The sequence below is a fragment of the Podarcis gaigeae genome (assembly GCF_964106915.1).
Source record: "Podarcis gaigeae genome assembly, chromosome: 3".
Lineage (NCBI taxonomy): Eukaryota > Metazoa > Chordata > Lepidosauria > Squamata > Lacertidae > Podarcis > Podarcis gaigeae.
In genome coordinates, this window is record NC_139680.1 from 74,622,073 (window position 1) to 74,645,171 (window position 23,099).

Below are 23,099 nucleotides of genomic sequence, written 5' to 3' on the forward strand. Positions count from 1 at the left end.
TCGGGGGACAGCGGGGAGGCGCAGCACCGCCATCCCACTGTTCCCCGACCTGGTTTTGGGGGGGGAAATAAAGGAAAAATTTTTTTCCTTTATTTCCCCCCCCCCCAAAAAAAAAGTAGGTGCGTCCTATGGGACGGAGCGTCCTAAAAATACGGTACTTACTATTTCATAATAAAGTAATTATAAAATACCGGTACTTTCTTTGTGTTTATTTGATGCCTATTAAAGAGAGTTACTTTATATATAGTCAATATAGGCACAGAGTTAATTTTTTAAACATTTTCTAATGGTGGTGTGCCTCGAGATTTTTTTCATGAAACAAGTGTGCCTTTGCCCAAAAAAGGTTGGGAAACACTGGCCTAGACATCACTATGCAGGTTACTGAAGCAGACAGAAGGGACAAGAGTAAGAAAAATCTTTAAATGTATGGTGTGAATGTGGTCAGTACCATCTCTTCACTTGGCTGGTAATGCTTCAGAGACTAATGTGTGCTGTCAGAATAAAAATCAGTAATAGAATATATGAAAGGACAGGGGTTAAACATGTTGGGGGGGAAAGGGTGGGGGGGAGAGAAAAGATAGATTCTTCAGTGTGTGATACAGTGCAAGGGTATGTATAGAACTCGCTCACAAGTTCTCCTCTTCAAGTAAAAACATGCTAAATCAGGCATATAACTCTTAACTGTCTTGGATTGCAAACTAGCCAGGCTTCCCTACAGGAACTAGCTTTCAACTTTGAAATAGAACTGGCCTGGTTGGAATGAATGTTGGAAGAAATGATAAGGAGAGGTTTTATTTGGGGCATGGCATGAAGCAAGGTGGAGTCTGCAGCTGGGAATTTTTTTTATGGTAATCAGAGTAAATTTTTTGATGATAATCAGAGGGACTTTGAATTCCAAAGTCCTTTTGGTTTTTTATTTTTTGCTGCCTCACTGGAACACACCCAAACCTCCTGCAGTATAAAAATGTCCCTCTCTGATTTATACACATTTTTAAATAACAGTGGTGTCTATTTTGCACGCTTTCTAGGGTTTGTAAAGAACTACATTTCAGATCAGCTAGCTTTGCAAAAGCAAAAGATTTAACAGGATAGAATCAATTGCCAGACTCAAAAACATTGTATCAGAAAGTCAACCCTAGTTATGTACCACTGAAATCAATGGACTTAAGTTAGACATAATTATGGTGACTGAAGTCCTAATCAAGAGAGCATGTCTCACTAAATGCAATGAAACCAAAGCCCTCTCTATACATGCAGCTGCCACTATGTGGAAATTACAAATCCATGGGCTGATCCCATGTTACATGGAGCAGTAAATGGTGCAACATGGGCCCTGCTCATATCTAAGTACACATGGGTAGCTAATGCTGTAGGTCCCATTCCATTGCTTTCAATGGAAAAGCAACCTGTTGCCATCAAGACATGTGCTACTGGGGTTTACCTCTGACTGACTCAGCATTCATAGAATTGTACTATAGTCACACCTAAGATGTGATCAACTCATTTTGCAGAATGAGTTAGGAATGATATGATCAAATACTAGGGTGGCAGAGTAGACTGGACCAGGTACAGGATGCTGGGGCTTTTGTTCAGGGTTCACATTGAGGGAAAACAGGGTACCTTTAACAGCTGTATGGAAGGCAGAAATTCAAAAGTTTGAGCCCTTTCCAGCGTGCAAATACAATTATGGAAAAAACTTTACTATGACTAAACTCTCTAATTTCATGTTATGCCACCCCCCCTCCCATGGCATTAGTTTATCAGGCCCAAAATTCTTTCTCTGGACATAGTCAATACAAAATCATACAAAAGAAAGTAGTTTTAAAAAATACGGCGGCTGATAATAAATACAATAATACAAAAAGTCAGTTATGCAATGCTCTTTATCAGTGCTTTTTTCCTATGCTTAAGAGGATCAAGAATACACACTTAATTTATAATTCAGTAATCCCACTGAATGCAGTAGGAATTTCTTCTGTGTAAATGTTCATAGGAGTCTACTGTTGGTTTCCTTTCAGAATCTAATTGGAGAAACTGCATCAAGTGGTGTCCATAGGCATTAAGAAGAGGAACTGCAAGAATGAAAACTGCAAGAAGTTGGAAATAGGAGGTCTCATTAAACTCATTGAATGCTTCCAAACTTTTTAGAAAGCATTAGTAATGGAAAGGCTGACACACAAAGTTAATATCCATGAGGGAGTTTAAAAAAACACTTTAGAAGTCCAGTGGAACTTTCTGGCATATAAAGGAAAAATAATTCATCATAATGAATCTAGCATAAATTGTATACTGGGGGGGGGGGCGGGTTCCCCATAGGTGATAAAAAGAATAGCTACAAAGCAGAGAGGTTCATGAAGTGAAACAGATGGAAAGGAAAAAGAAGTACAGTATGTAACAGCTTCACTTTGAAACAGAAAGCAAATTACACCCAAACAAGCATCAGGCAGGCAACAGTTTTAGCATAGTCAGTAAGAGAAATACTTGTTGACCATTTTGAAATCAGTAACTTAAAGGGTGTTGAAATGAAATGGGTGCAGCTGTACATCCCTAGGGCCACTTTTTCATTAATGCTGAACAAATGGTTGTCCGGTGAAATCCTGGAGCGAAGCCTAACAGAGAAAAAAGAATGCTCCATATTTTTTACATGTAATTATTTTATGGTACTCTTGCTCATGATGCATCTATGGAAACAAAAAACGGATGACATAACAGGTAAGTTGGAAAAGGCAATACATCCCAGGTGAAGATGAAGAACAGCATCAATTTGTTTTGTTAATTCTACAAATTCCTTTCAAGTAGTGTACTTTAGTTGGCCCAATAAATATCATCTTACCTGTTGTTTTTTAAAAAATGTTTTTTTCTGTTGATCAATATATCAACTATTGTATAAAATGTCCTAGCAAGGATCATACAAAACTGAATGTGAGAATGCCACAGAGAACATGCAGAGATCATAACAGAAGCTGCCAACCTATGTAGTTTTCATCTTCCATTTGCTAAACAGAATGGATACTGTAATTGTTTATACAAATTAATTAGTTCAGACATGTCCTGTGTCTGAACAAAGGGTATATTTTTAAGAGTCTCATTCCTGCACAAACATGTAGACTCTGGCTTTCTTCTGGTTTAACATGGATGCAAATGACTTGTGTGTTTTCCTTGAGTTGTCTTAGCACAAGAGAGAATCCAAGTATGTTGTCAGTAGTGACCATTCAGTTGGTTTGCTGGCAAGATAAGACCACCGCATCCACAGAATTGCAACATGGAGTAAGAGGTGGGAGTTTAATACTCAAGCTTTTATCAGCAGGCATTGTGGGGTGACAACAGAAACACTGAATCTGCTAGATAATGTTTACATTTTGCACAGTCTTATGAGAAGGTAAAAAATCCTGCTGCTCAAGATTGTTTCAAATTGTTTTAAACTGCTTGTGCCTTTTGAAATGTAGCGTTTTTCTTTGTTTATAAATTTTAGGATGTGCCCATTTGCAGTGGTTCTGGGCAAGAGGAGGTGTGGTGGGGGTGGGGCAGGCTGGATAAGGGGCAGATGGCACAGGCATTTAATGGTGGTGCCGTGTGCTGGCCCCTCCTCCAATCTGGGGAATTCCAGTTGTCCTATCAGCCAGTCCCTGGGTCTGTGGCTATTGTTGCTGAATACCAGGTTGGCTGTGAGTAGGACCTCCATTACCCACGATCTAATTATGGATGAGGAGGCTGATCTGGCTTATATTACTGAGACCTGGGTGAGTGAGCAAGGTGGAGTGGCTCTCACCCTGCTGTGCCCACCTGGGTACAGCATCAGGGCAGACTTGCAGGTTGGGGAGGGGAAGAAAATTCTCTCTTTCCCTCCCTCCCAACTCTCTGTCCAGTTGGGGGGAATCTAGAGTGTGTGTTTACTTGGTGCAGAATTTGGCAGCCAGGTTGTTCATTGGGGCAAGACGGTTTGAGCGTATGTCACCAATCCTAGCCCAGTAGCACAGTCAGCCAATTAGTTTCCGGGCCCAATGCTGGTTTTGGCCTTTAAAGCCTTGAACAGCTCATGACTGTAATACCTCAAGGACCATCTCTCCGCATTTGAACCAGCTCTGCAATCATAAGCTTAGGCCCTTCTTCATATGCCTCCTCCATAAGTCTGGAGAGTGTCAACATGAGAACGGACCTTTTCTGCAGTGGCACCAGGTGAAATAGTTTCTCTTTAACCAGGCCTTGGGCTGATTAACATTCTATATCCTTTTTAATGTGTTTGTGGGAGGGGGTTATTGGTTTGTTTTCCTTTTCGTTCTTGTTTCTATTATGTATTTTGTGTTTTCATTTTGTAGTTTTACATTGTGAATCACCCTGTGATCCTTGGATGAGGGCTTGGTATACAAATTTAGTTAATCATCATCATCATCATTCTCAAGTTCCAAGCAAGTGGCAACAGGTCAAGACATTTACAGTCCTTTAAGGTTTCTCACCTCTGTGCTTCAAAGAATAAGCAAGTGATATAACAAAGCAATGTATTCAAACACATAGCAATACATATTTTCTCTCTTATGGAAAGATGTATGGGTCTGTGGGTCTGATATATTTTAGGGTAGAGGGACACTCGTCACCACAGCATGGCATTTTACTATAGCCATCTTGAGTCGTCTGCAACAGCTGCAACCACTGTAGAGCTGCCAGAACAGCAGGGAATTCTCCCACAAAGTGCCAAAATAATTGCAGAGATGAGGTGGGCTTATGCAGATGAAGAAGGTTGATTCTCTAAAAAGGAAATAAGTTCCCTGTGCTTGCCGCTAGGTGGCAAAGTCCAACAGGACTATCAATAAAAGAGTGGAGAAACCCCATTCTTCCCTATTCCATCCTCTTGATCAGTTTGCGGGATTGTTTGTACAAGTGGTTAAAATAATGTTCAAGACCATCTAATCTGAATTTTAGCTAAACAGCGGTGTATCCAATAATTGCAGTTACTTGTTTGCTAAGAGTGAAATCCTGTCCTCAGGATATGCCTGCCGGATAAAGATAGGATTATTCCTAAATGCATTTGTGCTGGTGGAACCTGAATATATGCCAGTATTGGGGACCCAACATTATGAACTAGTGTGGCTGCTGTGGTTCCTCTGTGACCACCAGATTGTCCATAGCGTGTGTGTTGGGGTGAGGAGATGCCATGAGGTTAATCTGCCATTGCCATTCATGATTGGTTCCTTCTGTGAATGCATGATATGGTAGTAAGGGTGTCTTTGGCAGGCACACTGTGAATAGTGGGTGCCAGTTGTGTTGCTATGGATGCTGTGGGAGTGCCTGTCAATGCTACTACATTATCTCTCATTTACTGTACAGTGATATTGTTTTGCTGTCGACATTGCTGTTGGGGGTGTGTAGAACTGTGATTACATTACTGTGACATGTAGCAATCTGGTATGATGGGACCGTTGGATCCAGCTCCCCACATTTTTCCCTCTCCCCTATCACTTCTGAGGGGCAACAGGAATTCAAAAAATGTTTTCAAGCTGTTCACATTACATAGTTTACTTATGGTTAAAGATTACATTTTTTTTCCTTGCAAAAAAACAAAAACCTTTACACAATGCATTTTCTGGGAGGCAGAGTCCTGGCTCCTCTGAATACTACTGTAGTTAAAGCTATTTCAGATTGCAAACAAGCTGGTGGCTACGGGGTTTGCAAAGGCACTTTGCTACTCAAAGCAAGTGATTATATGTTGCTTTATCAGATCTTCTCCGAGGCCTTTGGTTAATTAAACAATCTACAGCCTTTGGGGTTTGTTTGTTTGCTTTGTTTGTTATTATGTTATGTATTTCTGTGTTTTTATATTGAAAACCACCCTATGATTCTTGGATGAAAGGTGGTATAGAAATTTAATAAATAACAATGAGAAGATGCTTTTCAGTTGTTGCCTGACTTACAGAACAGTCTTCTTATAAGCCTCTCAACCAATGATGAAAATTTTGTTTATTACATTTACATTTTATTCATGTATTTTAAGGATGGGATACCATAACTGTTAGAGCTAACAAGCTCCCAGCTCTTAGGAGTTCTTAAAAAGCTCTCCAGAGTATCATAAATAGAAATCTCACCCTATGAGGGTGCATTCATGTTCTTGCAATGTAATTTTGTGTGTGTTTTTTTTCTATGTATTTTATTGTTTCCTGGATTTTAACATTATTGGGAATCAGCAGTCTGTTAAAAGCAACTGTAACACACATATACAGGGAGAAGTAGAGACCTTTGCTGCATATATTCATCAACAGTGTTGTGCTCTGAGAAATAACTAAAACATGGGCAAGGTTTCCTAAGTGTATTTCAACAGAAAAGGGCAGGAGAAGTGATGGGGATTTTATTCTGTCTATGGGCTCATCTGGCCTTTTCCCTCTCCATCCCCCCACCCATTTGCTGAATTTGGGCATTCTTTTTCAATAGGGTAGTTCTCTGAAACAGTGCAATGTGTTTGCTGGTATCAGGCAGTGGGAAGCTCTGCTTTGCAATGACTTCAGCATACAGCATTGTGTGTGGGGGAGGGAAGGGGTGAAGATGGGAGGGAACTAGGGCAGGCATTCTCTGAACATTAAGTAAAAGCACACCAATTCTGAAGATTTAATGAGTACACTAAAAAATCTCACTGGGTCCTTCTTGGCTGCCCAAGGGGAGAGCATGTTTTCAAGTTAATTCATATAGGAAGGTGCATTGTACCAGATCAGACAATTTGTCCAGATTAAGTCTGGAATTGCCCATTCTGACTGGCAACAACTCTTCAGGGTCTCAGGCAGAGGGAGGTCACCTGGTGCCAAGTGGGAAAGACTGAACGGAGGACCTTCTTCATACAAATCGGGTGCTATGGTATATCTCTAACTCCAGCACACATGTTAATATACCGCCAGCCTTCAGTGTACTGTTTTGGGCTTGATACAATCAGCTTGGGGTTTTGGAACAGTCCTCATACAGCTTGCAGGCGTTAGGCTCACTGACCTAGCATGTCAAACCCATGAAAACATTCCATCTAGGAATACATTTAGTTTTGTACTATTGTATTGGTTTAATTAATGCGAATTAATTATTAAGAAATTAATCACTGGCCACAGTGATCCATGCGACGGTCATCTCCAGGCTTGACTACTGTAATTTGCTATACGCGGGGCTGCCCTTGAAGCTGTCCCAGAAACTCCAGCGGGTGCAGAAAGCTGCAGCGAGGCTCCTCACGGGGTCTCTGCCATGGGAGCATATTCACCCAGTGCTTTTCAAGCTGCACTGGCTCCCAGTGGAGTACAGAGTCAGATTTAAGGTGCTGCTTTTGACCTTTAAAGCCCTTCATGGCCTAGGACCCTCGTACCTACGGGACCGCCTCTCCTGGTATGCCCCACGGAGAGCCTCAAGGTCCATAAATAACAACGCCCTAGTGGTCCCAGGCCCTAAAGAAGTTAGATTAGCTTCAACCAGAGCCAGGGCCTTTTCAACTCTGGCTCCGGCCTGGTGGAACGCTCTGCCTCATGAGACCAGGGCCCTGCAGGATCTGATTTCTTTCCGCAGGGCCTGTAAGACAGAGTTGTTCCGCCTGGCCTTTGGCTTGGAGCCAATTTGATTCCCTCCATCTCTTTTCTTTTCCTTCTCCTCCTGCAATGAGGCTACATTTTAATATTTTAATGTTTCAATATTTTAATGTTGTATTTTAATTTTGTTTTTAAGTTGTAATCATTCAACTTGTTTTTATTATTGCTTGTAAGCCGCTCTGAGCCCGGCCTTGGCTGGGGAGGGCAGGGTATTTATTATTATTATTATTATTATTATTATTATTATTATTATTATTATTAATTTCAGGACCCCTTTGTTCAGGGATCACGTTTTGGTGTCCCGTGCTGACTCTTAGGTACACAGCCATGGGCTAACAGGTTAATGTGACTGCCAACCAGCAAAGTGATGGGGGTTTTGTACTTAAAACCAACTGCTCCAAAGTGGCCGTTATGGATTAAGGCAAAACCTGCTGTGCACAGAATCTGTATCACAGCACAGCTAAAAATCAGCATGCTTTTTTAAAATGAGAACTGACTGTTATGGGCTGAGGCAGTTATATGATTGGGCCTTAATCCCTTTACAAACTGATTGGGGGGGCAGGAAAGTGGTAGAACAACTGCTTTAACATGGAACATCCCAGGTTCAGTTGCTAGCATCTACAGGTAGGAATGGGAAAGACCCATGTTGGAAACTCTGCCAGTCAGTGTTGACAATACCAAGCTAGATGGAGAATGGTCTCACTCAGTATATGGCAGCATCCTATGTTCCTGTGTGATACAGACCATACAGAAAAAAGCTTTCTTGCTTTACAGTATTAGAATTCTGTTATCTCTGTTGTTGCCAGTTCAACCATCCACGGTACAGTGGTACCTCAGGTTAAGAACTTAATTCGTTCCGGAGGTCCGTTCTTAACCTGAAACTGTTCTTAACCTGAAGCACCACTTTAGCTAATGGGGCCTCCTGCTGCCGCTGTGCTGCCGGAGCACAATTTCTGTTCTCATCCTAAAGCAAAGTTCTTAACCCGAGGTATTATTTCTGGGTTAGCAGAGTCTGTAACCTGAAGCGTCTGTAACCCGAGGTACCACTATAATTACTGTGAATGGACCTCTTCTTATAGTTTGTCTAAAATATTAGTTGGTGGGTAGTTGGGTTTTAACGTAATAATATTCCTTGATAGTTGGGGGGTGTCTTTCCAGTCTTTGGAATTTAATGCCCACCAGAGCTTAAAGAGAAGGATATTCCTCCAGCTAACTAAGAAAAGTAGTCTGCTGTCCTCCTTCCTGACTCCAAACAGAGTGAGCTGCTGGTCATGCATTGTTGGGGTGCAATTTCTCTCCTTAGAGATCTGAAGCAGGATTTTGCAGCAGCGCTGAGTCTTTCTCCATTGTGGTATCCTTGTATGCTTGTAAATAAAACAAGTATTACAAAAGCACTATTTGTTTCTAGTTCCCTCTCACCAAAGGAAGTTAACTCTGGACCAGCACTATCCCTGCAACACCTCGACACTCAGGGAAGTGGGAAGCATTGTGAGCAGTATCACTGAACAGTGTGCTGTTTACTAGGGGACTAGATTCTACAGGGATGTGATCTGTGGGCATATAAGCAACACCAGCATTTTGTTGGAACTTGGGAAACCAGTGCTCACTCAGAGGTGTGGGGAAGAACAGCTGATCTTGAGTTGGCGGGGAGGGCTTGGGAGCTCTTTGGGGATTCAACGTGCCACATGGACAGATGGGATTGGTGAAAAGAGGCATCTGGCTCTAGGAGTTGGCATGTGTGAGAGACAAAGAGCATTAATATTTCACTCGAAATACTCAAAATGACTAAGGTTAGCATTAGGTTTCTCTTTTCCTGCTTGGGAATCACTGCAAGTAGCTGAAGAGGGCAGAGCTTTATTCCATGATGGCCATTGAAATTAACTTCAAATTAATCTTGGTCTCAAAATTAACCCTAACACTAACGGCATCATCCTAAATATGTTTTCTCAGACATAAATCCTATCTACTCAAAGAAAACTCTGTTGTTCAGAAGTCTGCTTGGCATATTCACTTAGGAGTATGTGCTGTTGGACTTCGTGGAACTCTCTTCTGAGTAAACAAGCACAGAATCAAACTGCACAGAACTCTTAAGTAAATAGGAATAGCAGTAATAGTAGACTCAAACCTGCTATTTCCAGATCCAGCCAATCAGGAAGCAAACAAACATTAAATGTAACAGCATCCTAAAGATGTCATGCTTGAGCCATAGTATCATAAATGTTGTGTTCATGTGTCTGTTCACTCGCTTTTTCATTTACTCTCCTGATTATTACTAGCCATTAGCTACAAATGCTGGTGTTATTCATTTGATTTCCTGTTCCAAATCTGCCCTGGCAGCATTAAAAATATTTTATACCCTTTTTAATGTCCCAATCACCTGCTTTTCTGGTTAGTCCTTAAATAGAATGTTTTCTTGGAAGCCCAATTAAAAATTTCCCAGATCTCTGAATTACCTAACTTACCTCTGGAATAAGTTGTATTGTCTCTTTTTGTTGCCAATGCCTTTGAACTTCTCTATTTGTGTTCATGACACAAATTGGGGCATTTCTGTGCACCACTAATCCTTTCCTTCTCATTAGAGACACTTAAAAAATATTAGTGACTGTTTCTTAAAAGTGAAAGAATGCACAACAGAGAGAACAAGGTATTAGGATAATTATTTCAAATTTAACATGCTCTTAAATGACATGACTCTGGTGCCAAGCATCAACTTACTTCAGTTCTTGTTGCTAAATCAGCCTGACTGATACTTGGGCAGCTGTTTGTTGTTTTCTGCAATGGTTTTCAAAAAACTATGGGGAAGCTAGTATGGGGCTGTCAGTTAAAATGAACCACCAATGACCACATTCTTATCATTAGTAGATTTACTCTTAAAGCAGAAATAGACTTCTTCAGTATTCTAGTAGATACAGTAGTTGTCTTGCTGCCAGAGGTGTGTTTTGCCACATCGCTGAAAGTCCTCATGGATAGTATAATAAATTTGTGCAGTTCTGCCATGAAAGAATTCTGAGTCCATGTGGAGAATGAAAGAACACACATGCAAAACCTAAAGTAAGGTAACACGTAAAATATCTCTACCTCCTTTGGAAATAGTTTCTGTTTCCCTACAAATATACTAGCCAGCAAAGGTTTAGCACACATCTTGTGCAAAATTTGGTAGAACTGCTGGTGAAATCCAGAGCAGATGGCACTCTTGCTTCCTCACAGCAGTGTTGCTGCCGCTTACTGGGATAGTGTGGGAGAGAGCAGCAATGAGGGTGGGGTTGTGCAGGTATTGGTTCTGCCATATTGCCATATTGGTTTCTGCTGATGCATCTGCACAGCACTGACCTTGCTACCACTTAGTAACACACTGCTGTCAGGAGGACAGTGGTGTGACACTGTAGCAGCTGTTTGGGGGTAAAATTGCCTCCTTGGCCTGATCTGGCCTTCGTGACCCACCAGTTAAAAATCCATGCTCTTTACCGAGGAAAAGGCATATCTAAGGTTTGGTTTGGAGGGGCTATTCCCATATTTCCTGCTTTAGTTTTTTTTTCTTTTCTGGGTGCAGCTGAGGCTGACTTCCACCTGCACCTTTCAGAGAGACTCACTTCCAACTGCGTAATTAACAGTAGCTCACCTTATTATCAGTCCTGGCATTCTTTGGACAGATGTCATAATAAACCAGTTATAATTTACAAACCTAGACAGCATCTTAAAAAGTAGAGACATCACCTTGCCAACAAAGGTCCGTATAGTAAAAGCTATGGTTTTCCCAGTATGGCAGTGAGAGCTGGACCATAAAGAAGGCTGATCGCCGAAGAATTGATGCTTTTGAATTATGGTGCTGGAGGAGACTCTTGAGAGTCCCATGGACTGCAAGAAGATCAAACCTATCCATTCTTAAGGAAATCAGCCCTGAGTGCTCACTGGAAGGACAGATCGTGAAACTGAGACTCCAATACTTTGGCCACCTCATGAGAAGAGAAGACTCCCTGGAAAAGACCCTGATGTTGGGAAAGATGGAGGGCACAAGGACAAGGGGATGACAGAGGATGAGATGGTTGGACAGTGTTCTCGAAGCTACCAGCATGAGTTTGACCAAACTGTGGGAGGCAGTGGAAGACAGGAGTGCCTGGCCTGCTCTGGTCCATGGGGTCACGAAGAATCGGACACGACTGAACGACTAAACAACAACAACAATTTGCAGTACAGGTACATCTTTATAAAAAAAATAAAGAGCAGGGTGATACACTCTCAGATTGTGCTTTAAACCTGCAACAGAGAAGAGATTTCAAAAAGTGTATGGATAATAGGGGATAAAAATAGGCAGGATGCCCTGCTGCATTTTCAGCAGTAGCATGCCAAGGGATGAAGGAGAGGCATTCTAGGGAAATGTCTTTCTATGGCCTTTCTCCATTAGAGATGGGTGAATCATTCTGGTTATGGTTTGTGTCACTTTCACTTGTATTTATCCATATATCTGTTCATTCTGTTCCTGCATTGATTTTTTTTTTTTTTTAGTGCATTGCACTTTTTAAAAATCTACATGAACCTTCACAAAGCAAAAAAATAATACTAGCAAGCAGTTCTTTAAAACCAAAGAAGAAACAACAGAGAGAATCAGGCATTAGGATAATTAATTAAAATTGAAGTAATGTAAGTCTGTTGGGTCTCTGGACTCCCCTTCTAAATCTAGGGTGCCAGACATTGAATTCAACAAGTTAAAGTGCAAGCTAGACATCAGCCTGGTAAAGGCCTGCTAAATATGAGTTGTTAACTGGGACAAAGGGAGTGGTTCTGTGCCAGAGAGCAAATAGGAGGGGGCCCCTCCCTCAAAGGTCAGTTAGTTAGAAAGACAAAAGGAGAGTTTAGGATGGAGTTTTGGCAGTGAAGTAGTAGTCTCTTAAAGTCAGCAAGCTGGAGAGAGGGCCAGTGTCATGTTTTGGAGACTGTTTGATTTCTGTTTGAATCCAGGACTATGCCTAGGGGAGAAGCAAGACTCCTTTGGGGCGACAATGCTCTGAACCCCTCCATGGCAGGCTCAGGTTGTATACATGTGTAAATAAACCATATATCATAAAGACACCACAGTCTCCACTCTACCTCATTCCCAAAAGGCAGTGCTTTTTTTCTTAAAAAAATGTTTTTTTGACTCAAGAAAATCACTATTTTATAGTTCAAATTGGGGGAAATAAGTACAATAAACGGACTAAAGTACAAAGATTCACAAAATGTTTAGGGGGTATGCATACCCCTGTGTCCTGTCCCCCCGAAAAAAGCGCTGCCAAAAGGAAACACGAACCTTGGGTGATTGCGTGGACTCTTGCACTGCTGTGGAGGCTGGTGTGGCATGTCAAAATACTTTCAGATAACTCGGCTCTCACACATCAACATTTCAGCTCTTGCTGACATTTTATATTCTCTCTTGCCGAAAATTTATTTTTCTCTCAGAATTCACAACCCTAACCCTAACCTATTTGATCTGAGCAAAACGAAAACTGCACCAGAACATTGGGGGAGTGCAAAAGCCAGCGGATAACCGAGTTCCAGTTTAATTAGGCAGGAAGTGCAGTTCAGGTCAGTTTGTATCAGAATCCACAAAGATCAAATTCCTGGAGCACCTCTAATCTCCATATGTGGGCAGTGGGGATTAGAAGCATTGTAGTCATGTATCTGATCCTTGCTGTTCTCTGTGAAACAAAGGAGTTATTGTCACACTGCAACAAGAAATAAAAAAATGTTCCAGCTTGTTGTTTATCAGTATTGCCAAAGTCTGTTTGCTCTCTAACTCGGTTGAAATCGTTTTGGGTTTTTACGAGAAAATTTGTGTTTAGAAAACCAGAGCCCATCCTTCTGCAACCTGGGACTCTTCGGGTGTTTTGAATGACAAATCCCAGCAGCCCATCCAAGGCTACCATGATGTCTGGGGCAGGTGGGAATTTCAGTCAACATCTGGAGATCTTCAGACTGGAGAAGGCTGCCTTACAGACACACAGGGTGCCTGGACACAGGAAGCTGAAAATGAGATACGACGATGTGTTTGCATTCTTGAAAAGCTGGGAAACATTCTGAGTTCAATTATGATTAAATCAATGCACAAGCATCTAATGCGACGTTCACGTCTTGGTTATCTTCCATGAAATATAGTGAGATATGTCAGGCCCCCAATTCTCCCTGGGCCCAATTAGTTAGTGGCAATTTTCTTGGTGACTTTCATGCTGTTCACTTCCTTTGGGCATCAGTTTTACAAATAGGCTAGGATTTCTTTCTCTCCTTTCCCTTCTGAAAAAAAAAGCTGTTATTGCACTGGTTACTCAGAGTTTCTGATTTACTAAAAAGCTATTAATCAGAGAGAAATCAACATAAGATAGACCCCTATTCAACCATCAATATTGCCACAATAAGAAGTGGCCCTTTGAGTTCCATTATATGTGTATGAAAGTACAGTGGTACCTCGGGTTACACATGCTTCAGGTTACAGACGCTTCAGGTTACAGACTCTGCTAACCCAGAAATAGTACCTCGGGTTAAGAACTTTGCTTCAGGATGAGAACAGAAATTGTGTGGTGACGGCAGCTGGAGGCCCCATTAGCTAAAGTAGTACCTCAGGTTAAGAACAGTTTCAGGTTAAGAAGGGACCTCCGGAACGAATTAAGTTCTTAACCCGAGGTACCACTGTACTCATGTTTAGGCCCCATCTGTATCTGTCTTGTGCTGTGTGTGCAGGAGTTGGACAAGAAGCCATGGGATTCTCCATGTTGGACTTGACACCTGGGCTTTCAAGATCAACAGTGTGTTGCATGAATATGACTGAAAATGCCACATTACGTGCATGATACAACACTATTTCATATGCATATAGTATTTTCCACAAGTGCTTGAAGGCTTCCCATAGGCATCTGGTTGGCCACTGTGAGAACAGGATGCTGGGCTAGTTGGGCCACCGGTCTTATTCAGTAACCTCTTTTTTTTCCCCAAAATTTTTATTAGGTTTTTTTAATAAAAGAGATACAAAAATGAAAAACAGCATTGTTTGTGTCTTTACAAAATTTCATAACATCTTTGGACTTCCTCGCGTCATCCGCTCGCACTTACATTGTTCATAAAATTTTTCAAGCAAATTACCATCTTATTTGTAAACTTATAACCAATCATTACAATATAGTCTAATAATACTCATCTAATTTAGTGATGGCCAATTGTTTATAATCAAGCATCCTTCTTAGCATTCCATCAAATTACAATAATTTTGTAAATAAATCTTAAATTTCTTCCAGTCTTCTTCAATCCTTTCTTCTCCCAGGTCTCGAATTCTGCCAGTCATTTCCGCCAGCTGCATATAGTCCATCAGCTGCATCTGCCATTCTTCCAGCGTGGGTAGATCTTGAGTTTTCCAGTTCTTTGCGATGAGTATCCTTGCTGCCGTTGTTGCATACATAAAGAAAGTTCTGTCCTTCTTTGACACCTTCTGGCCGACAATACCCAGAAGGAAGGCCTCTGGTTTCTTAGTGAAAGTATACTTAAATACCTTTTTCAGTTCATTATATATCATTTCCCAGAAGGCCTTCACTTTAGGGCAAGTCCACCAGAGGTGAAAGAATGTTCCTTCATTTTTTTTACATTTCCAACATTTATTGTCAGACGAGTGGTATATTTTGGCAAGCTTAACTGGGGTCATGTACCATCTGTATATCATTTTCATTATATTTTCTTTCAAAGCATTACATGCAGTAAAGTTTAGCCCAGTGGTCCACAACCTTTCCCATTCCTCAAACATAATGTTATGCCCAATGTCCTGTGCCCACTTTATCATAGCCGATTTAACCATTTCGTCTTGTGTGTTCCATTTCAACAGCAAGTTATACATTCTTGAAAGTACCTTAGTCTTAGGTTCTAACAGTTCAGTTTCCAACTTCGATTTCTCCACCTGGAACCCTAGCTTTTTGTCATTTTTAAAAACTTCTTTAATCTGAGCGTAATGTAACCAGTCTCGCACTTTATCCTTCATTTTTTCCATACTCTGCAATTTCCAGTTATTTCCATCTTTTTCTAATATTTCCCAATATTTTGGCCAATTGGCTTCCATATTGGGTCTTTTTCGGGCCTTAGCTTCCAGAGGTGAAAGCCACCTTGGGGTTTTATTTTCCAATAAGTCTTTATACTTTGTCCAGACATTAAACACTGCTTTTCTGACAATATGGTTCTTAAAGGCCTTATTGATCTTAACTTTGTCATACCATAAGTATGCATGCCAACCAAAATTATTATTAAACCCTTCCAGATCCAACACATCAGTGTCTTCGAGAAGTAGCCAGTCTTTTAGCCAGCAGAAAGCTGCGGCTTCATAATACAACCTTAAGTCTGGCAGGGCAAAACCCCCTCTTTCCTTTGCGTCAGTCAGTATCTTAAACTTAATTCTGGGCTTTTTGCCCTGCCAGACAAATTTAGAAATATCTCTCTGCCACTTCCGGAAGCATTCCGTCTTGTCTATAATCTGTAGTGTTTGAAACAAAAACAACATTTGATTCAGTAACCTCTTGTGATGTTCTTCTGGTTCTTAATCCCTCCCCTGGCAGTACTTTTCTCAACCCCACCTCCCCAGCTGCTTTCTCCCCAGATGAAATCCAAGAGCAGAAATTATCCCCAAAGAGAGAAATGGGCCTGGCAGGCAGGTAGTTTCATGGGGGGAAATTTGGGAAAAAGAAAAAATTGGCATTCCTTTCCTGATCTGTCTGATTTCTGATCCTTTCAGTAAGATTCTGATCTTTTCAGTAAGACTCTGATCTTTTCAGTAAGACTCATACTGTAACATCCAAGATGTGCTGCCATCTTGTCTATTTGGGGACGTGGGTGCCACTGTGGTCTAAACCACTGAGCCTCTTGGGCAGGGTGAGCTCCCGTTGTTCGGTCCCTGCTCCTGCCAACCTAGCAGTTTGAAAGCAAACCAGTGCAAGTAGATAGATACTGCTGCGGCGGGAAGGTAAATGGCATTTCTGTGCACTCTGTCATGGTGTTCCGTTGCGCCAGAAGCAGTTTAGTCATGCTGGCCACATGACCCGAAAAGCTGTCTGTGGACAAACGCTGGCTCCCTTGGCCTGAAAGCAAGATGAGAGTCCACAACCCCATAGTAGCCTTTGACAGGACTTAACCATCCAGGGGTCCTTTTCCTTTATCATACCTGTTTGGATCTTTGGGCTACCTAGTAGCTACTTGGCTGAACTGAACCTTTAGCTCACTGTTGGTTGGCACCCTTAGCTCTGATAGTGCACCAGCTCCCAGCATGATAGCATGTATTCACTGCATAGCGTGCAAGAGGGTGGCTTAGATCGTATCCCCTTGTTTATCCATGTGTTCAGGTTTGGTTTCAGCAGCTGCCATGTCAGTATGATTATTCCACTGCTCTGCCAGAGGCCTCAGTTATGACCTCAAGGTAAACACTTGCTGTGAGTACAGCTTTGAAAGGTGTTGTGAATTAAAGCTGACACTTTACCTGGAATACTTAACTACAAATTGCCTGTGAAAAATCAGGGAGCCCTCAGAAGAGCCATCATGGCCTTATCGGGCAATTCATTGTGGTTTGTGACGCTTCACTGCTTGATACATGTGTAGTGTGCCGTTCTTGAGAATGGAGTACATGGCCGATTTATGAATCCCCCATGAAAGGGTTGAGATTATGGGACCTCGGGTGAACTTTCCACTCCTGGGCTGGATTACTCTCAGCAAAATAACCAGCTCAAGAGGATTCATCATCAACACACTACCACAGCATTTAGAATGTCCAAGATTACAAAATTGGTACACTTCCACCTTTGCTAGTTAATTGGGGCTAGCTTTGCTGTGAAGCAACATGAAGCTCTTTCTTGCTGACACAGAAAATGGGGCTTTAGATCACAGACTTATGGGGCTTGATAATATGATCATAAGTTAATGAGACCCAGTGATTTTCACTAGTGGTCTTGCTAAATACTCATGAACTGGATTCTTCCCTCTGATGAATCCATTTGGGACCAAACTGGAAGCTTAAATTGCTTTCGTTTGTGTGTGCATACAAGGGAATGTGGTCTGCTCATAAGGAACTGGATCAGCTAAGTAATTTGCCAGGAGCAAAACTGATCACATGCCAATCCCCATCCATAGTGGGAAGATCCCTAATGTGCAAAATTTCAGCTTCTGTTCATAGTAAGCAAGGCGTCAATCTTGAGATTATAGAGACATGACCCAAATTAAAAAAAAAATAAAAATATCTACCACATTTCTTTCTCCTGAACCCTGTGTCAACTTTAATATATTCTGTTACTGTAGTATTATTTCCTGCAAAGCCATGAACCTGACTAGCTAAGTCTGAACTGTTGGGGCTTACAAATTAGACAAAGTGGACTGCCATATGAGGAATTCAGCTAAATGAAAGTCACGTTAAAAATTAAAATCCTTCTGTAAAATGTCCTTCTTCCTCTTGACATATGCAATAAAAGCACCAGTTTAACTGCTTTCTGTTTCTCATATCTGTTCTCTTTGTGTGTTCTTGGTTAAATCAGACAGATGAATAGTTTCCCTTTCTGCCCATGTAAAACGATCAGGCACATGAACAATTTCCCTTTGCCTGACGCTATACATAAGCATGAATGAACCCTCTTTGAACTCTGGGGGAGTTTTCCCTCCAACTCCAAGTCCGCATCACATTCTTAAACTCAGGGTATGGAGAACACAGCTTAGAATAGCATCATGTAATTTACACGTTAGTGCAAATTTCAAATAAATCTACTGAGAGTTGCTTCTGCACAAGCCATCTTGAAATGAATGGAAGCTTGAACTATTCCATGCTCCTCCAAGAGTTTGCTAGAAAACTCCCATTCATTTCAATGCCCTTTGCTGAGCAAAAGAAGGGATTTTTGGCGGGTTTTCATCCAGTGTTTTAATACAGTTATAGGACTGTAGAAGCAGGATGATGATTGTTCTTGCTGTTTTGTTGTTGCTTTTTTTTTTTTTGTTACCCACTTTGGGAATCCATTTTAAGTTGAAATGCAGACTAAAAGTATGCTAAATAAATAAATAAAATAGTGGGAATGAAACAAAAGTATGAGTAATACGGTTTAAGGAGGATCCACTAGGAGGTGTGATTGGTTGCCATTGTGTAATGTGCCTAACTGGTTCAAGGTCCCCAGTAGACCAATATCAGGAAATGGCTTATCTCTCGCTCTTGGTTCTCTCCCTAGTTCAGAGGTCTTTCCTCTGCCAAGCCAGCTGCGTGGATTCTTACCTTCTTACGTTTAGACCTAGATGTGACATGCATAATTAGAAAGTATTGTAAGAGGCTGTGTTTTTAAAACAGTAACAGGTATTGGGTGGGAAGGTAAACTTTAAGCACTCCCTCCTTAGCCATGATTCCAATTAAAATAGCTAGTATTAGCCTGGTGTTGGTGGAGAGCTCCCATTAGCACAAGCGGGAGATTTCTACTGCTAATAGTACAGAGGTAGGGAATTTTCATCAGAATCATAGCTGGGGAGTTAAGCCTCCCCTCCTCACAAATGTTCCTGATGAAAATCACACCCGTCCACCACATGTCTGCTATTATGTTTCCCCCCAAACAAACCTGACATGGTTTTTAATGATGTACTGTTTATCTTGGGACTCGGAAGTTGCGAATAAAACACTACCCCTTGCAAATGTAATGGAGGGAAGACCCGTCTTCTTCTTTAGAAGGGTTCTTACACTGTCAATAACTATGCAATAAAAATTCAACAGGTGCATCTCTACGTTTTGAATTTCTGATTTGTAGCTACTGAATTGTAGCTATTGAAGGCATGAGAACTTTGTGAAAGTCTGTTTACTTGCCTGTTCACATCTGACAAGGAGGCCCAAGGTGTTAATTTCTATCCTGGTTTATTAATCTATATCAGGGGTCGGCAAGGTTTACCTCGCCTGGGCCAGTTCACTCCAGTGGAGATCCCTCCGTGGGCCAGATTGCGCGTGCGATTTCTGGCATCTGCGTCTGCGCAGACGTGATTTCCGGCACTGTGGAAGCAAGCCCCTGTGCCACACTTTGCCAGTTTAGCACAGCAAGCAAGGACAGCTCGGTTTGGGGGTGGCTCAGGGGCTGCTTAAACGACCACCGTGGGCCGTTTGTGGCCCATGGACCTTAGGTTGCCTATCCCGATCTATATCCCCCAATCTGCAACATGGATTTAAAATGCATCTATAAACGAGGATAATTTTTTTAGACCTACCTACTGAACAAATGCTGTAAGAGATAAAAAGGGGGGGGGGGACTTCATGGCCTTGTACAGTGTGGTAGAAAACAATAGCTTCATTGATATAAAACTTTCAGGTGACTGAAGCCTATTCTGTAGCTGCCATCCCATCACTTCCCCTGCTGTTACTATGGTTTCTTTGCATTCAAAGAGACAGTCAGGGAGGAAGGGCCATTTCTTACAGTTGTCAGTTTTCCAGGCTTTTCAACAATGCTTCTATTGTGACATATGGCCTAATTCTGATGCTACTGCATTCCGGACTCAAATTACCTAATGGCTTTTATTCCAGGTAAGATTGAGCGATTGGGGGGGGGTATATATGTTATTAAAATTTGCTTTCCAATCCACCTTAGTTCTGAGGTAACTTTCTAATCAAATCAATTTATCAACCACACTATATCACCCTGCTGTGCTACAGATTATATTTCTAAGACAGATAAACCCATTATTTCAAGCGTATTAAATGCATGCACACACAATTCTTCTCAGGGCATAGAAAAATACAAGCAATTATTTTGGCTCCAAGAGACATCAATAAATGTATGTATTTATGCATCCGTCTATATCTTGAAATGGAGCTTCCGGCTTAGAGTTGTCACTCTTTTCCTGAGTTCTGCTGTTAATAGTAGCTTCGCAAACAGCCATTCAGGAGGAGAACAGTTCCTGGAAGTAATAATAATAATAATAATTAATAATAATAATTTAGAGCCTGCACATCTGGCTGGGTTTCCCCAGCCACTCTGGGTGGCTCCCGATTGAGTGTTAAAAACAATACAGCATTAAATATTAAAAAGTTCCCTAAGCAGGGCTGCCTTCAGATGTCTTTTAAAGAGAAGATAGCTGCTTATTTCCTTGACATCTGATGGGAGGACATTCCATAGGGTGGGCACCACTACCAAGAAGGCCCTCTGCCTGGTTCTGTGTAACCTCACTTCTTACAGAGAGGGAACCGCCAGAAGGCCCTCGGAGCTGGACCTCAGTGTCCGGGTTGAACGATGGGGGTGGAGATGATCCTTCAGGTATACTGGGCCGAGGCCGTTTAGGGCTTTAAAGGTCAGCACCAACACTTTGAATTGTGCCTGGAAACATACTGGGAGCCAAAGTAGGTCTTTCAGGACCAGTGTTATGTGGTCCCGGTGGCCACTCCCAGTCACCAGTCTAGTTGCGGCATTCTGGAAGGGAGACATACTGTTTCTATTAATAATAATAATAATAATAATAATAACAATAATAAATAAATAAAATATGGCACCTATTGGACTGGGTTATATTGTTAAAACATCAAACACCAAAATCTTTCCTGAGCCTTCAGATGTCCTGTTTCATCAGGACAAGAATTTCACCTTGCTAGATGGAAATATTTCCTGTTTCCTATCCCCTATCACTATTTCAGGCATTCTCCTGATCCCCCTCAAAGCCAATTTTTTTTGGGGGGGCTGCACAAGTGAAGGGGGCAACCCCATTCTGCAAGTGGAAGTCTTTGTATGGTCTTCTACTGGTGTTACTCATTACTTGAATTCTGCCCCTAGTGATGAAGGCAGTAGGCGCTGATGAATTTCTGCATGTTATACTGCTGTTAATTACAGAGCACCTCCACCAGTGTCAAGATGTCTTGGCAAATACTAATTGACCTCACAAATATTTTAAGCTGTTTTGGTGCTGGTATATTACAGTACAATCCTATTCAAAAGTCTGTTCCACTTAGGTTAATGAGAATTACTCCCAAGTGTGTATCTAGAATTACAGCATTAGTCTAAAAACCATTTTCTTTGTTTAAATTAAATTACAGGTGATTCACCCTGCTAAATGGAACTTTGCCCTAATTTCAAATTTCCCACAAGAGAAACTATGGGAAAGTTTCTGTATTATGTCAGTTTACCTAAATGCCACCAACCAATTAAAAGCCAGATAACTACAGGGGTGGCCACCTCCCAAGAGACTGTGATCTACTTACAGAATTAAAAACTGGCGGTGATCTACCCCCATTTGTGGGTGGTTCAGGTCAAAGTTGTTGAGATTTTTTTTTAGGGAGGAGGAAAGCCCCGATTTTAAGGGTCTTTTTTTGGGGGGGGGGGGAGGAACAGCCACTCACCAACAAATCGCTGGGGAAACAAACAGCCTCACTCAGTAAACTTCGTCTTCCATTCTGCATTTTGTGTAACAATGGAAGGCGGGGCAGGAATCAATTTTAGCACTGCTAAGGAAGAGGACCCAGTGATCAACCGCGATCTACTAAAACCTCCCGGGGATCTACCAGTAGATCGTGATTGACCTGTTAGACATCCCTGAGCTATAGAATATCAATTTGGGTGATAGCCTCAGATTTTGGCATGGCAGATCTTCATCTTCCAAACACATTCAGTAGTCATAGCTGAGCAAAGGAATGTGTTTTTAAAAATGCTGTGGACTTGTGCAAGAGAATTCTAGCCCCTCCTCCTCCTGTGTGTGCCTTCTCCCCTCCCCAAATTTGCTCCAGAGGATCGGGGAAGTCTTAGAACAGATTTAGGGACTGCACAGGGACAGAATAAAGGGACGTTCTGTCCCAAAAGCAGAAATCCTTACACTGTTACTTGGATACAACCCTATATTTACTTTTATGGAGTTTTAGCATGGCTTCCACCTTTAAAACATTAATAAATTCTGCTTTTCAAACTCCTATCATCATCAAACTGTAAGAACTTATAGTAAGACTTAACTATAAGGATCAGCTGACTGAACAGAGAACCTCCTTATTTCTATGTTGATGCCCTTGTGGTTGTTGTCCACTTTGAGGCTACAGACAAGGGGCAAAAGTGCCCCCCACAGGTCTCACCATCTTCTGGACAGAACACTGGACAACCCACAAAAATCTTCTGAGCAGGCCTGGGGCTGGGTTAGAGACAGCATGGTCTCATACTTGTGACCTCCTAGCCCTTCTCCAAGTATGGCTGCATCCTGACTCCAGTCCTCTCTGAAGAACAATCTTGGCTCAGACTTTGACCTGCCCTTGACTCTTTCTCCAGACTGACGTTTCCTGGGGATGGGAAAGTACCCCTTTGCTCCAATCACCTCGTCTCAACCCTGCCAAAACTTGCATTGTAGCTCCCTTCATGCATGACTGCCTACAATCTGGCACTGATGCTAAATATGTCAACCACTGCAAATTATTGCTTTCATTTTAATTTGCAGAACTAAATTCTCCTCCTCGCCACCCCCCCCCAAAGCTGTTCTGGCCTATATGGAATTCTTTGGGAATTATCAACTGTGAGCAGAGACTGGCCTTTTTGTTGTTTCCATAGCAATGGCTCTAGGAACCTGTTTTCAAATTAAATTTCCATGTGAAAA

At 41.7% G+C, this 23,099-nt stretch overlaps 1 protein-coding gene across 1 annotated transcript in view; it reads left to right on the top strand.

The window, feature by feature from the left end:
• The first annotated feature begins 269 nt into the window (after positions 1-269).
• SPRTN (SprT-like N-terminal domain) overlaps positions 270-23,099 on the top strand; it is a 221,408-nt gene continuing 198,578 nt past the window's right edge. The window contains exon 1 of the mRNA XM_083732528.1: positions 270-357. The gene's annotated coding sequence lies outside the window, so the exon portion shown is untranslated. The remainder of the gene's footprint in view (positions 358-23,099) is intronic.